The sequence below is a fragment of the Cololabis saira genome, chromosome 2 (genome assembly GCF_033807715.1).
Source record: "Cololabis saira isolate AMF1-May2022 chromosome 2, fColSai1.1, whole genome shotgun sequence".
Classification (NCBI taxonomy): domain Eukaryota; kingdom Metazoa; phylum Chordata; class Actinopteri; order Beloniformes; family Belonidae; genus Cololabis; species Cololabis saira.
In genome coordinates, this window is record NC_084588.1 from 52,206,769 (window position 1) to 52,222,196 (window position 15,428).

The following is a 15,428-nucleotide window of genomic DNA, read 5'->3' on the forward strand; positions in this document are numbered from 1 at the left end:
GTGCTGAAATTCACAGAAGAAGAAATGTGTGACCCGTTTTATGTTGTTTTATGTTGAAAATAATATCATCAACACAAAATTACACAAATATCTTAACAGTTCACACAACTACCTGATATTAAGAGTAATTAAAATAGCATATAAGCCACTTGGTTTCGTCCATAACGGCGCACATAGCAACCGGCATAGCAACGGGAGTAAACGTAACACTGAGACGATTTCATAGCGAGACCTGCAAGTTTCATCGTAATAACTAACAAACCAAAGATCATATTCATCAACTGAACAAATATTGTGAAATTTCAATATATATTTCTGGCTAGAAATATGATAAAATCTGCTTTTCATGGCGAATGTATCTTAAAATATTGCAATTTAGACCGAGAATCAAAGAAATGGCAGCAATTTTATTTTTCCTCCACAGCCGAAAACTTGAAAGTCACGTGACAGAAACGAAACCTAACGAAACCATTAAAATGAATGGGCCACGGAACGCGTTCACAACTCACGTTTTAGGAGGGCAAATTGTAACATTGCCACGTTTTGCAATGTGGACCAACGTAGCCTGTACCACGTTTTCCTGTGAGACTGGGTTGGGAGACGATGCACTGAGTCTGATCAGTCCTTGTTCTGTTTTACCTAGTTTATCTCTTTTTAAAGCCACTTTGCCTTATTTTGCTAGATGTTCTTGGCAAATAAGATCTGACTTAATTTCTACCTTACAGTCAGACGGCGTCCTGCTCTGCCAGCCATTGAAGTAGTTTCTAGTAAATAACTACTGACTTTTTAATCAAAGACAGCGAACCTAATGGCTCCACCTTTACACACACGCGCGTCTGAAACATCTGCACAAGCAGCTGCTGCTTCCACTAATCTCATTGGCTCCTTAATTTTGTCTGGGAACATCTGGCACTGCCTCAACTCTTTGATTGATCTTGCATGGCAGAATGTTGCTGTTTGGCATTTACCTTGCTCAATAAGCATTTTTTTAAATGCTATAAAAATACAAACTGTCTTATTCCATTAAAAAAGAAAGAAAGGAAGTGACATAACATGCGGATGTGTCTCAGATGTGAAGGTGCCAGTCTTTTTCCTCTGCTGAACGCTTTGGTGTTAATCAGTACTCGAGTTGTAAAAAACAATCAGGGGGGTGGTGGATTTTATCATATGGGGACAGATAATTTGTGCTGATTACAAATAATATAATATATTACAAATAATAGCAGTGACCAAAACAGCTGCAGAAATACTGCAGGAATGACATAGCAGCAGTTAAATGCAGCCTTCTGTAAGCTTTAAATATCCACTGGGCTTACATCAAATACATCAAAACACAACAATAAAAAACACTTTTCTGAACTTATCAATATGACTCTGTCCTTCACAGGATAAGTAAAATGGATCACTGCAAAAACTCTAAATCTTAACAAGAATATTTGTCTTATTTCTAGTTAAAATGTCTCAATTTAGTAAAAAAATCACTCATCACTGGAAAAAACAACGATTTTCACCTGTTTCAAGTAGATTTTCACTTGAAATAAGTAGAAAAATCTGCCAGTGGAACAAGATTTTTTTGCTTGTAATAAGAAGATAAATCTTGTCCCACTGGCAGATTTTTCTACTTATTTCAAGTGAAAATTTACTTGAAACAGGTGAAAATTGTCAAATAAGTTATTTTTCTGGTGTTGTTTTTCTGGTGATGACTCTAAATGTTGAAATAGCAGTAAAACCACATTCATTGATGAAATGACATAAGGGATGGAAAGGAGGGATGGCAGTTTTACAGGGGGGATGATTTGGACCGTTTTTATTTCAGGGATGATGCCATCCCCCTTCATCCCTCCTCATTTCCAGTACTGGTGTTAATGCCACCGCCTCAGGTGACGACGATCACTGGCTCATTTGCTCTTCTGAGTGCGTCACCGTCCGACAATTCATACTCAGGGTTACCGGGATCAGTGGCCTGTTAATATACGGGAGAGGAGCACGACTGCAAGACTCCACCGTCTGTACAAATGCATCCTTCATTTCCTTTCAGAGCAGAAAAATGTCACAGCCTCGATTGCAGAAGGTGACCAGGATGATTCCTGCTATAGAACTAAATCAAACTCCTGCATATTATAACCTTTCAAAAGGATGTATGAGACACGAGGGAAATGTCTTGAGGAACAAATGATACTCCCTGGCAATGCTCTGCCACCATTAGTGAGGATACGGTAAGTGAGGAGGTAGGGCTAACGTGGTTAGAGGCATATGTGCTTAATCAATGTTGAGTACAATTTCAAAGCTGATGATGATGGACTTTGCACAATCCAATAACGTATTCTATTTTCAGCATAATTCAAAAACATTTTAAAAGTTCAGGGACACAGTCAGGGCCTCTGGAGCCACAAAAAGAAGAAGAAGAAGAAGAAGAAGAAAAAGAAGAAGAAGAAGGGAGAAAAAAGCTAAATAACAGGATGGACATCCGTAAGCAGAGAATTTGCTTGCTACACAGCGCTTGGCCAACTTCCCATTTGAAACTTGGGCTGTGGAGTGTCTGCCTGGGCAGCCGTCCAAACTACACCCCAATCAGGCCAAATGCCATCCTTCTGCAATTTCAGCCTCAAGCTGTCAAGCCTGAGAAAGCTCTGGCAGCTTTGTAGAAGGCAGACATGGAGAGTGGAAACAAAATGTTGGTAAATTCAGATGGAGTGACATGTAGAGCCGCTCTATACGGTAAATGGTGCACGTTGAGCGGACTGGTCTCTTACCGTAATGAAAATGGCATTAGTGACACTTTAAGGCAGAATTCACAGGCTCCACTTTTCTCACTCCTTTTTTTTTGCTTTCTTTATTGTCATCTGTGAAATCCTGGTCTCTCTTGGCTGATGAGCTTCTATTTTTTTATTTTTTTATTTATTAACATACAGTGCAAACAGCGACAAAAGACGACATCAGTTACAATGATATGTATCTAGGTGTGTGTGTGTGTGTGTGTGTGTGTGTGTGTGTGTGTGTGTGTGTGTGTGTGTGTGTGTGTGTGTGTGTGTGTGTGTGTGTGTGTGTGTGTGTGTGTGTGTATGTGTGCGCGTGTAAATAAGATGATGAAAGTAGATAAATAAATTAAGAATATTAATTCGAGAATAAATGAGTAAACAAATAAATAATTATCATATGTGTCATATGAGTGGTGTAGCACGATATAATATAAATATAGCATAATAATATAGTAATATCCTAATATAACATAATACATTTTTAATATTATAACATATAACAAAATGATATCAATTCAATTCAATTTTATTTATATAGCGTCTAATACAACAAAAGTTGTCTCTAGGCGCTTTCCAGAGACCCATACCCAGAACATAAACCCCCGAGCAGTTATTACATAAACAATGGCAGGTAAAAACTCCCCTAGTGGGAGAAAAACCTTAAGCCAAACAGTGGCAAGGAAAAACTCCCCTTTAGGAGGAAGAAACCTGGACCAGGACCAGGCTTATAAGGGGGGACCCTCCTGCCGAGGGCCAGACTGGGGGTCGGGGACGGCAACAGCACAGCAGGCAGGTGGAAGCAGCAATGGGATGACCGGGGGTGGGGACCGCAGGCCAGCATGCAGCTCCCGAAGCTCCGGCCCAATCAGCAAGTCCCAGGTTGGGGTTCAGGGTCGGGGAAAGGTTGAGAAGGGGCAGGGCCAGGGAGAGGAGTCTTGAGGGACAAACCTCTCCCCCGCCTGCCCGGGCCGTTACCCTGCCCCTCTCACTCCCACGCTGCAGGCTCCGGTGTCCGGCAGAGGATGCTGCAACATGGACAAAAGAGAAAAAAGGGAGGAGAAGGGGGGTCCAGCACAAGAAACTACAGGAGCGACTCTAGCACACTAGAGTTTACACTACCTAGAGATTTACCAACACCAGCTAGAGGTTTACTAAACACTAACTATAGGCTTTACTAAACAGAAATGTTTTAAGTTTAGTTTTAAAGGTGGAGGTGGTGTCAGCCTCCTTAACCCAGATTGGAAGTTGGTTCCATAGTAATGGTAGCTGATAGCAGAACGCCCGCCCTCCAAATCTACATTTAGATACTCTAGGAACTACGAGTAAACCTGCACTCTGAGAGCGGAGAGCTCTACCAGGAACATAAGGCACTATCAGGTCTTGTAAATACTGCGGAGCTAAGCCGTTTTGGGCTTTATACGCAAGTAATAACATTTTAAATTGGATTCTGAATTTTACAGGTAGCCAATGGAGCGACGCTAACACTGGAGAGACGTGGTCTCTCCTGCTAATTCCTGTCAGATAAATGATATCACCATACTATAATATATAACAATATAATAATACTATAGTTTAACATCCCATGAGATTTCATAACTTAATATAATAATACACTATGAAACAATATATCATGATAATGCCAGGAATAATTATTAGAGATAGAATTGGTAATTTATGTATTGCTGATGAGCTGCTACAGTATGAACACTCAACAATAAGATATAGAGGACTCACACGGGGATATAGTTGGGCAGCTGTTGATGTGACTGAGAACACTATCTGAATGCACTGGAGCTTCATAATTATGCACCAGATATTCAGTGTTACACGTTGCATAAACAAACGCCAGCAGGACAGGTACAGACTAAATCCGAGGTGACGGGCAGCGAGTTTCCTGTTTTTGGTTGAGGACACACTGTAGATAACATCTCTTCCTCCACAGCACTGAAATAAAACTTTATGACACAAATCTGTGAAGAGCCGTGACTATTTTTGTTCCACTATGTCCACCTACACAAGCTCAGGCTGCAATCGTAGCCTTCGGAAAGGCAAGTTTATTTATACAGTACGATTCATACTGCAGTGCACACTTGACCCCACAAATTACAGGCCGTGGTCACTTTAATCAGCGGAACAATATTGTACTTTTCTATTTCAATAAATCCTTTTTATCAGAGGTATTAAATCATGAAAGTGGCAAAACAACCTGCTTGGTCGTTCTCTAGGCTCCCATTTATTTTCTGGTTACATAAAGTTGAAATGTTCAATAATAGTCCTACATTTTATACCATAATAACTGAAAAATACAGTAACCACCTTAAATCATCAGGTAGGGGAGTTACATTTAGAGGGATTTTACTTTGCTTTAAAGTGTACATTAGGGATGGGCGGTATGGACTAAAAAATGTATCACGATAATTTCTGGCATTTATCCCGATAACGATAAAAATGACGATAAAAAAATACCAATTCAACTCCATCTTTTTAACTATAAATCTATCTCTCTCTCAGATCCGCCATGTTTGTTACACAAAAACGTATCAACGGGAATTTATCCTTCTTTCTTTCTTTCTTTCTTTCTTTCTTTCTTTCTTTCTTTCTTTCTTTCTTTCTTTCTTTCTTTCTTTCTTTCTTTCTTTCTTTCTTTCTTTCTTTCTTTCTTTCTTTCTTTCTTTCATTCTTTCTTTCTTTTAGGCTCATTTCTTTCTTTCTTTCTTTCTTTCTTTCTTTCTTTCTTTCTTTCTTTCTTTCTTTCTTTCTTTCTTTCTTTCTTTCATTCTTTCTTTCTTTTAGGCTCATTTCTTTCTTTCTTTCTTTCTTTCTTTCTTTCTTTCTTTCTTTCTTTCTTTCTTTCAGGCTCATTTCTTTCTCTCTCTTTCTTTCTTTCTTTCTTTTAGGCTCATTTCTTTCTTTCTTTCTTTCTTTCTTTCTTTTAGGCTCATTTCTTTCTTTCTTTCTTTCTTTCTTTCTTTCTTTCTTTCAGGCTCATTTCTTTCTCTCTCTTTCTTTCTTTCTTTCTTTCTTTCATTCTTTCTTTCTTTCAGGCTCATTTCTTTCTCTCTCTTTCTTTCTTTCTTTCTTTCTTTTAGGCTCATTTCTTTCTTTCTTTCTTTCTTTCTTTCTTTCTTTCTTTCTTTCTTTCTTTCAGGCTCATTTCTTTCTCTCTCTTTCTTTCTTTCTTTCTTTCTTTTAGGCTCATTTCTTTCTTTCTTTCTTTCTTTCTTTCTTTCTTTCTTTCTTTCTTTCTTTCTTTCAGGCTCATTTCTTTCTCTCTCTTTCTTTCTTTCTTTCTTTCTTTTAGGCTCATTTCTTTCTCTCTCTTTCTTTCTTTCTTTCTTTCTTTCTTTCTTTCAGGCTCATTTCTTTCTCTCTCTTTCTTTCTTTCTTTCTTTCTTTCTTTCAGGCTCATTTCTTTCTCTCTCTTTCTTTCTTTCTTTCTTTCTTTTAGGCTCATTTCTTTCTTTCTTTCTTTCTTTCTTTCTTTAAGGCTCATTTCTTTCTCTCTCTTTCTTTCTTTCTTTCTTTCTTTCTTTTAGGCTCATTTCTTTCTTTCTTTCTTTCTTTCTTTCTTTCTTTCTTTCTTTCTTTCTTTCTTTCTTTCTTTCTTTCAGGCTCATTTCCTCCCTTCCTCCCTTTTTCCCTTCCTTCCTTCTCCCCTTTCCTTCCTTCCTTCCTTCCTTCCTTCCTTCCTTCCTTCCTTCCTTCCTTCCTTCCTTCCTTCCTTCCTTCCTTCCTTCCTTCCTTCCTTCTTTCCTTCCTTCCTTCCTTCCTTCCTTCCTTCCTTCCTTCTTTTTTCCCTTCCTTCCTTATTTCCTCCTGCTCTCTCCTTCCTTCCTTCCTTCTTCCCTTCCTCTTTCCTCCCTTCCTTCCTCCTTTCCTTGTTTTCTCCCTTCCTTCTCCCCTTTCCTTCCTTCCTTCCTTCCTTCCTTCCTTCCTTCCTTCCTTCCTTCCTTCCTTCCTTCCTTCCTTCCTTCCTTCCTTCCTTCCTTCCTTCCTTCCTTCCTTCCTTATTTCCTCCTGCTCTCTCCTTCCTTCCTTCCTTCCTTCCTTCCTTCCTTCCTTCCTTCCTTCCTTCCTTCCTTCCTTCCTTCCTTCCTTCACATACGTTGTGCGTGGATTTAACACAGAACCATAAATCAGTTTTACACAAAAACGTCATCAACGGGAATTTATCGTTTTTATCGGTTTATCGTGAACGGTAAAATATCACCCATTCCTAGTGTACATATATACATATATATAATCATGATAATACAGTATGTATCATGATTGTCCCGTCTCTAGTGGCACTAGACCCGCCCAGAGTAACGTTTGAGTCCCGTCCTGGTCGTCTCTCGTGACGACAGCGTGCGACTTTATGGCCCCGTTCACACAGCAATAACAATGCTGAACAACGGCTATAAAGAAAAGCAAAACCAGGATTAATTACTTGGCCTTGTCACGCTATCACATTAAAACTATTTATATTAGTCAATATAATGTTCTCAGGAACAAACACACATTAGTTTAAAATTCTATGAGGACGCCGCACAACTCCTAATGGATTCCTCAGCTGGAGAAGGAGGAGTATTTCTGCAGGAACTATCCATCATCAACGCAGGGACCTTGGCTAAAATATATAGCCAGATATTTGTCAACTTTAGTAAATTCACTTCTCATCCATTTTACTAATACATTTGATAAAACTGCGAAGCAAAGCAAAGAACTGCGTAAGCACTGGAGAAGAATCTATCTATCTATCTATCTATCTATCTATCTATCTATCTATCTATCTATCTATCTATCTATCTATCTATCTATCTATCTATCTATCTATCTATCTATCTATCTATCTATCTATCTATCTATCTAAAACAGCTTTATGTTACACTGACCTAGTATTACTTGCTGATACTAGTCGTTACATTAGCTTGCATGTGTTACATTATCATTATATTTAAAGAAATTGTTGAGCAATGACAAATTATGTCACTATCAGAGGTGTCAAGTAACAAAGTACAAATACTTTGTTACTTAAGTAGAAATTTTGGTTATCTAAACTTCACTGGAGTAATTATTTTCAGACGACTTTTTACTTTTACTCCTTACATTTTCACACAATTATCTGTACTTTTTACTCCTTACATTTTAAAAACAGCCTCGTTACTCTATTTCATTTGGGCCTTTAATAAAAACTATCCAGTTAAATTGCTCCATCCGGATAGAGTGAATTTGGTTGTGGTTGGATGAGAAGTATAAACATAATACCATTCCGACACCCTATTGGTTTGTACGTGTCTGCTCTCTGAAACACATGTTACAGTTTTTCTCAGTCGCTTTGGTGCTATTCTCAGATCACTCTTAACATTTGCACAACACTTAGTGCATTTCTCAGAACAATTATCACAAACTGCAAAACCTAGTGGATGACCTGCAAAAGCGCGTCACTTGCTCAAAATGGATTGTCTATCCCTCAAAAGCAAGTACTCATGTCAATGAAACTGTCAGTGTCGTCAAAATGAGAAGTCCTGTCACCATCGTTTATGAGCATGATAGTCAAATGGCTTTGTCATGTTTTCATTAGGACACTATATTCTCTAAGAGTTTTCTAATGTAAAAAAAAAGGTCATGAATCTGCTGTGATGTCGTCACATGCTGCATCCATGGCTGCTAGCAGGGCCATTTGTGTATGTGGACGCCGGTCATAAACCTTCCACCTCCAAGCAGAAAAAAACTCCTCAATCGGATTAAGGAATGGGGAGTAGGGAGGGAGATACTCGACCAGCATCCTGTCATCATGTGCAGCAAACCACTGCCTGACCAGAGGTGAAAGGTGAAAACGGACATTATCCCATACAACGACATAATTGCTCTGTTGGCCTCCACCCCTCTCATTCTCGGGGATTATATCCCTGTAAAGAGAGTCTAAAAAAGTGAGCAGGTGTTGTGTATTATATGGACCAATGCGTGGGATATGGGTGAGGACTCCATTCTCCGAGATGGCTGCACACATTGTGATATTTCCTCCGCGTTGGCCTGGGATGTCAGTGGTTGCTCTCTGTCCTATTCTATTCCTTCCACGCCTTCTACCTTTGGCCAGATTGAAACCCGCCTCATCGATGTAGATGAATGTCTGCAGTGGTTCCCTTGCTTCCAGCTCCAGTACACGCTTTATTGAGAGAGAGAGAGAGAGAGAGAGAGAGAGAGAGAGAGAGAGAGAGAGAGAGAGAGAGAGAGAGAGAATTGCTAGTGTACTGCATGGGACTACACAAAGTAAAACAGTTTACAGTGCTGAAAATTAGAGTATACATAGAAGACATGTTTTACCTGTACATACTGGTGACGGATCTCCTTCACTCTGTCACTGTTCCGGTCAAATGGCACTTTGTACAATTGTTTCATGCGCATTTCATTTCTTTTGAGCACTCTATCAATTGTAGCAATTGACACAGATTCAATATTGCCAAATACATTGTTATCCTCTATGACAGCGCTTTGAATTTCTCTCAACCTTATTGCATTGTTTGCAATCACCATTGCACAAATGGCTTCCTCTTGCTGCGGGGTAAAAAGGGGACCTCTTCCACCTCTGTGAGGTTGTCTTTCAATCCTATGTGGTGGAGAGTAAAATTACACCAATGCACAGTAAACATGAGATATTACTGTATGAGATGTTGGATTACTGTCAAATACTATACATACCTGTTCTCCCTTCGAAATGTTTGAATGATTGAATTCACAGTGGTTCTTCCAACATTTGGCTGCACCCTCCGACCAGCCTCAGCCATTGTGAGGCCGTGATTGATAACATGGTCCACAATTGTAGCCCTAATTTCATTAGGAATATGCGTATGTATTCGGCCTCTTCCCCCTCTTCCCCTGTTTTGTCCCCTTCCCCTTCCCCTTCCCCTTCCCCTTCCTCCCCGCATCCTCACCCCTCTTCCACCATGCTGACCTTCCATTTCTGTGTCACAGAATTGTAGAAATGGTACACATGTCTTGCTCGGTTTATATATGCTTGCCAAGTGATGCTTCATGGGATTCAGCCCTGCGTGATTGTGGACAAGTGGCTTGTTATTGGTTGCAACTAAATGCTTCACACACCTCCTCATGAGTGAAAACTGAAGTTCACCTGAGAGCAATTGTTCAATTTAGAGAGATTTCCAGGAAAAAATGATAAAGAAAGGTATTACAGTAAACAGTAAATTACAGTAAATTAGCTTGACACAATTTGATAACTTGTTCAACAATTTTGTATGTAATGACTAAAGCAATGAAATGAGGACTATTAGTTTTTTAGGAAATGACTATTCAGCGTCCATAAGTATAGTTCATTTTGACTGACATGACATAAACAAATGATAATGTTGTAAAACAGCAGAGAATTGTATGAGAGCAACTGATACATGTCCAAAAGCATTTGCAATTTGTTCAGAGGAAGGAGAAACTGCTACTATGATGTGGACAAAGGACTACATGTTGTGGAGGTTGAACTAATAGTTATGAGAACTTTCATTCTGATCTGAGAATAGCACCAAAGCGACTGAGAAAAACTGTAATGCTCAATAGTACACATATATGCTTCTTTAATATATTTATATTAACACATGTTAATGCTCAATAGTACACATATATGCTTCTTTAATATATTTATATTAACACATGTTAATGCTCAATAGTACACATATATGCTTCTTTAATATATTTGCATTATACTAAGATGCATTCATTTTCAATTGCTTTTGTCCTTAATGGCTTTTTCCCCCTTACATTACTTTTACTTTTATACTTTAAGTAGTTTTGAAACTAGTACTTTGATACTTTTACTTGAGTAAAAAACTTACTACAGGAGTATTTTTAAACTCTAGTATCTATACTTCTACCTGAGTAATGAATGTGAATACTGAAGACACCTCTGGTCACCATCAATCTGGAATGCATTGTTGATGCATTTTTTTTCTTTCTTTTATGGGGGAGGGGGGGGGGGGGTTTGTTGGTCGGGATAGTATTAATGAAAACGCGAGTGGTCGGATAAACTCTGTGCAATTTAGTAAAGTGTCGATTTCTAATCCAATAAGCTGCACAGTTGTTGATTTTTCCCTGCAGAGCTTCTGTCTGATCTTTTTATTTGTGTAAGGGGAGAATATCTATTTTCTAAGGAACAGCTTCCAGTCCAAGGAACTGGTTTCTCACAATATGATTATAACATACTAATGGTAACTAAAGAATCACTGTTTTTTGTTGCTGCTGCCAATTGTCCTTCTTTGCCTCCGTAGACTCTCCCACTGGCTGACTTTTATTTATAAATCCATTTTGGGACATCTCCCTACATATTTGTGCGTGCACATGTGTAGAAACGTCGGCCATTATGAACCTGCGCTCACAGAACTTTATTCAAAAGCAGGTCCTGAGAGCCAGAACTGAACTGGGTAAAAAGGCGTTCCAGTTTTCTGCCCCGTCAACCTGGAATGATGAGAGAAGGACTTGAAACTGGTTGAGCTTGTATCCTTGGGTAAATTCAAATCAATTTTAAAAGACAGAGAAATTAGCTCTCTCGGTTCTTGTGACTGCCCCGTTGTGTAAATTTTACCATTGTTTTACTATTGTTTCCCCGGAATGTGTGACTGACTGTCTGTGTTTGTTTGTATTGTTGTATTGTTTTTATGCTGCCATTTTGGCCAGGTCACTCTTGGAAAAGAGGTTTTAATCTCAATAAGTTTTTTTTACCTGGTTAAAGGAGCTTGAGGCAGGATTGAGGCAGAATTTATGAAAAACATTCGTATACGTTTTAAGTTTTCTAGTAATAATGTCAGATGAAGAGTTCCAAACCCAAAAGAATGTTTCCTCTAGTGTATCTCTCCGTTGCCTTGAACAGGCTGTGTGCTGCAAAATGTGCTGCAATTCGGGTCCAGAATTTCCCGCGCTGTCCTGCGGATGTGACGTCACATGACGCTGCATGCGCGTTCTCCCCGTTCTCCCGTGCCGGCTTCACTGTTGGCTGCAGTACCCCCAACGGCCGTCGTGGGGAAGGGTGGCACTAGAGAGTCTCATTTTTTAAAAGGAGCCTCATGCTCCTTTAAATTAAGGATATATATATATATATATATATATATATATATATATATATATATATATATATATATATATATATATATATATATATATATATATATACAGTGTTTCCCCTAGAATTTTTTTCAGGCCCGGTGGTACCCACGAAAAAATCTTAAACAGACGAGGCGCGTGGGACGGCATATTGGACATGTGACATGCAGCAATATAACAAAGTTTTACATTAAAAATCATTGTAGGCCTATATTGCTGAATGATATCACTTCAATGAAATAATAAGATTTAATCTAACCTTTAACCAAAGTGTCATGGGCCTGAAAGGTCTGACCCATATGAGCATTGAGCATCTTTTCTAGATATTTCAGAGGGATCTCTATGAAAACCCTTTGGTCCTCTTTTAACGGCTGCTTGTGCTGACGGTATATGTGACAAAACATCCCTATTCACAATTGAGATTATATCAGTTATAAATAATTTAAATATTGTAGAAGATTTTTTTCCCGTTTTGTTATAACAGAGTTACATACAGTTTTATTTTCATCATTATTGCTTACCAAAAAAAGAAGCTCAATCAGAACAAAAATGTAAGCTAAACAACAAATTGGAAATTTACCATGGGGAGTGTGTTACAACCAAGGGCTGTATTTATGGTTATTAAACCATTTGGGATCCCAGCCAGATGTTTAAATGCGTTGTTTTTTACTGGGTCACCAGTCAGACCGGTGTCAGCGACGGTAAAGGCTGATTTATGGTCCGCGGTACACCAACGCAGAGCCTACGGCGTAGGGTACGCGGCGACGCGCACGTACGGTGCGTGTCGCCGCGTACCCTACGCCGTTGGTGTACCGCAGAACCATAAATCAGCCTAGACGCTCATACATGGCCGGCGCTAGGACCCCGCGGACGCATGGCGTCGTCGGGCTGTGTTTTCCTTCATCTTCCCTGCAGCGTCTCATGCAAACACAAACACACGGACCTGCAGAAACATTTCTTTATATCATGTTGTCTGTCGCCCGCGCTCATTTTTCTTTTTTTTTTTGGCTAGCTACAAACTCTATACATCCCATAATATATAATAATATGCCAGCGCTCTTAGCAGCGTTACTAGGCAACGAAGCAGGTTGACTCCCGTTGCAGAACAGCGCTGCGCAGAGGCTCCTAAACGTAAATTATCATTGATTTTTTTTTTTTTTTTAGGCCTGGCGGGGGGTCTCGTTGGCCTGGCGGCCCCTCCAGGCCTATATAATGGTAGGGGAAACACTGATATATATATATATATATATATATATATATACAGTCCATTCTTACTTATGGTGAATTTCTGTAAGACAAAATGTTTCATAAACAGAAAAATGAATAAAGTACAGTATCTCGTTCCCGAAAGTACACCCAACTCAGACGCTGGATCCATATCTATGCAGACGACACGTGAGTGTATCTATCAGGTCTCGGAGTGGGTAACGCGTTGTTGTGTCTATCAGGATGAAGATAAGTGAAACCAAAGGCAGACCATTTTTCTAAAACCAGTTCTTGGCACAGGACATGTTTTTACCTTATTGCTGTAAATAAGATGCTCAAGCATTGTGATATGCTGAAATCATCTGCACCCTGGGCAGAGAACACGGTGTGGAACTGATCCCCTGTTTACCGTACGCTTCATTTGGAAAGTAGCCAAGGGAATTAGAAAGGAGCAGATTTCCATCGTCTGCAGTGAAGTGGGAATTGAAAAAAAGTGGACGTTCACCTACTCGCAAGTGAACATTTAAACACAGATGAAGGGTGTGGCAGGGTGGAGGAGCAGCAGCCACTCCGGTGATGGGTCACAGGTGTGTCCCATCAACCTCTCCACCCTGCCTGCCTTCATAAGGAATGGCTGCACAAGAGCTCTGGGCTGCTGTGGGAGAAGGTGCTTGTGCACGTGTGTCCTGGGTGTGATTGCAAATAAAAAGAGTTCTGCACAAAACTCCGTGTCCTCTCTGTCCTGTCGGTCGGGCCCCCGTAACACTCGCCCTGCTACACTGGCACCCAACGTGGGACCGACAGGATGACAGGATGGAGGAGGGAGGCACGGAGCGGGCCCTGGAAGCGCTGGCCCATGCCCTGGCGGACCTGGCAGCCCTGCTTCAGGGCCAGGGTGAACAGCAGCTCGCGGCGCTGGAAGCGCTGGTCGCGCCGCAGCCGGCAGGCCGAGAGGCAGAGGCTACGGGCCGCCCAGCAACGGCTCCCGAGGCGTTGGCACCCGCGGAGACACCCACCCCGGCACCACGCCTGAGATTCGCCGTAGCAGCGTGGGAGGAGCTGGTGGCGCCGCAGCCGACAGGCCGGGAGGCAAAGGCTGCGGGCCACCTCCCGACCGGTCCCGCTGGTCGGCCCGACGCCGAGGGCGACCTCCCGACTGGTGTCGGCAGCCGGCCAAACCGGGAAGGCCCGGAGGCGCAGACTGCGGTTCCGGGCTTCCTCTCCCGCTCTGAGGGGGCAGGGGGGGAGTAGGCTCGGCCGGATGGACCCCGGCCTGCGGTTGGCAATGGGGGTGTATGGCAGGGTGGAGGAGCAGCAATCACACAGGTGATGGGTCACAGGTGTGTCCCATCAACCTCTCTACCCTGCCTGCCTTGATAAGGCAGGGCTGCACAGCTGCTCCTGGAGGAGTCTGCTGTGAAGGAGCTGAAACACGTCGGCTGCTGTTGGAGAAGGTGCTTGTGCACGTGTGGCGGTGTATCTAAATAAAGAGTTTCTGCACGAGAACCCTGTGTCCTCTCTGACCTGTCGGTCGGGCCCCCCGTAGCACTCGCCCTGCTACAAAGGGGCATGTCAATGAATCTGTGTTGATTCTGTGCACGGGGCGTATTCAATAGTTTTTGGGGTCTCATGTCCAAGGTACGTGATGCAAGTTATTCAATCAGAAAGTATATTTTGAACGTGATCTACTTATGTAAGTCGCCTGGCACAAGTGTGTGTGTCCGCTTTGTCTAAAAATGTGTGGCTGAAGAGGTCAGTTTGTAGTTCTCAGGAAACCTTGAAAGTGTTCCATTCAAAGATACGTGGGTGGTTAGGTTACGGTTCTCAATGACCTTGAGAGTCCAGTTCATGCCTGTCCTCTGCAGAATCCAACAAAGAGCAAAAGACGAGGAGGATGTGGTTGGAGGGGCGAATGTGTGCAAAGGTTATTTAAGTACATGGTCACACTATGCATGTCTTAAAAAGCAGTAAAGTATTACTTTACATTAAAAAAACTGAACAAATGAACCCGTGACCCTTCCCGGGTACTTTGTTTAAAGGGTAAAGGTTTATATAAGGCATTCACTTGCAGTCCTGTACAGAGTAAAGCAGATGTATTGTTGCAGGAATGTGCACAAACTTTTTATTTTTATTTTAAAAATGTTCTAATGAGGTGTGTTTACTTACAATAGCACTGCATCATGTACAGTATATAAATGTTATGGTTTGATTTGATTGATTTGATTGAAATTCTTTATTCAGTCACTTCACTCTACAAACATTGAACACAAACATTATCGAAAAATAGTGACTGAAAAGACACAGGCAGAAGCATAGTGCTTATATTAATGCCTGTCCTACATACAAACAAATAAATAATAGCAAAACTAAACCAGAAAA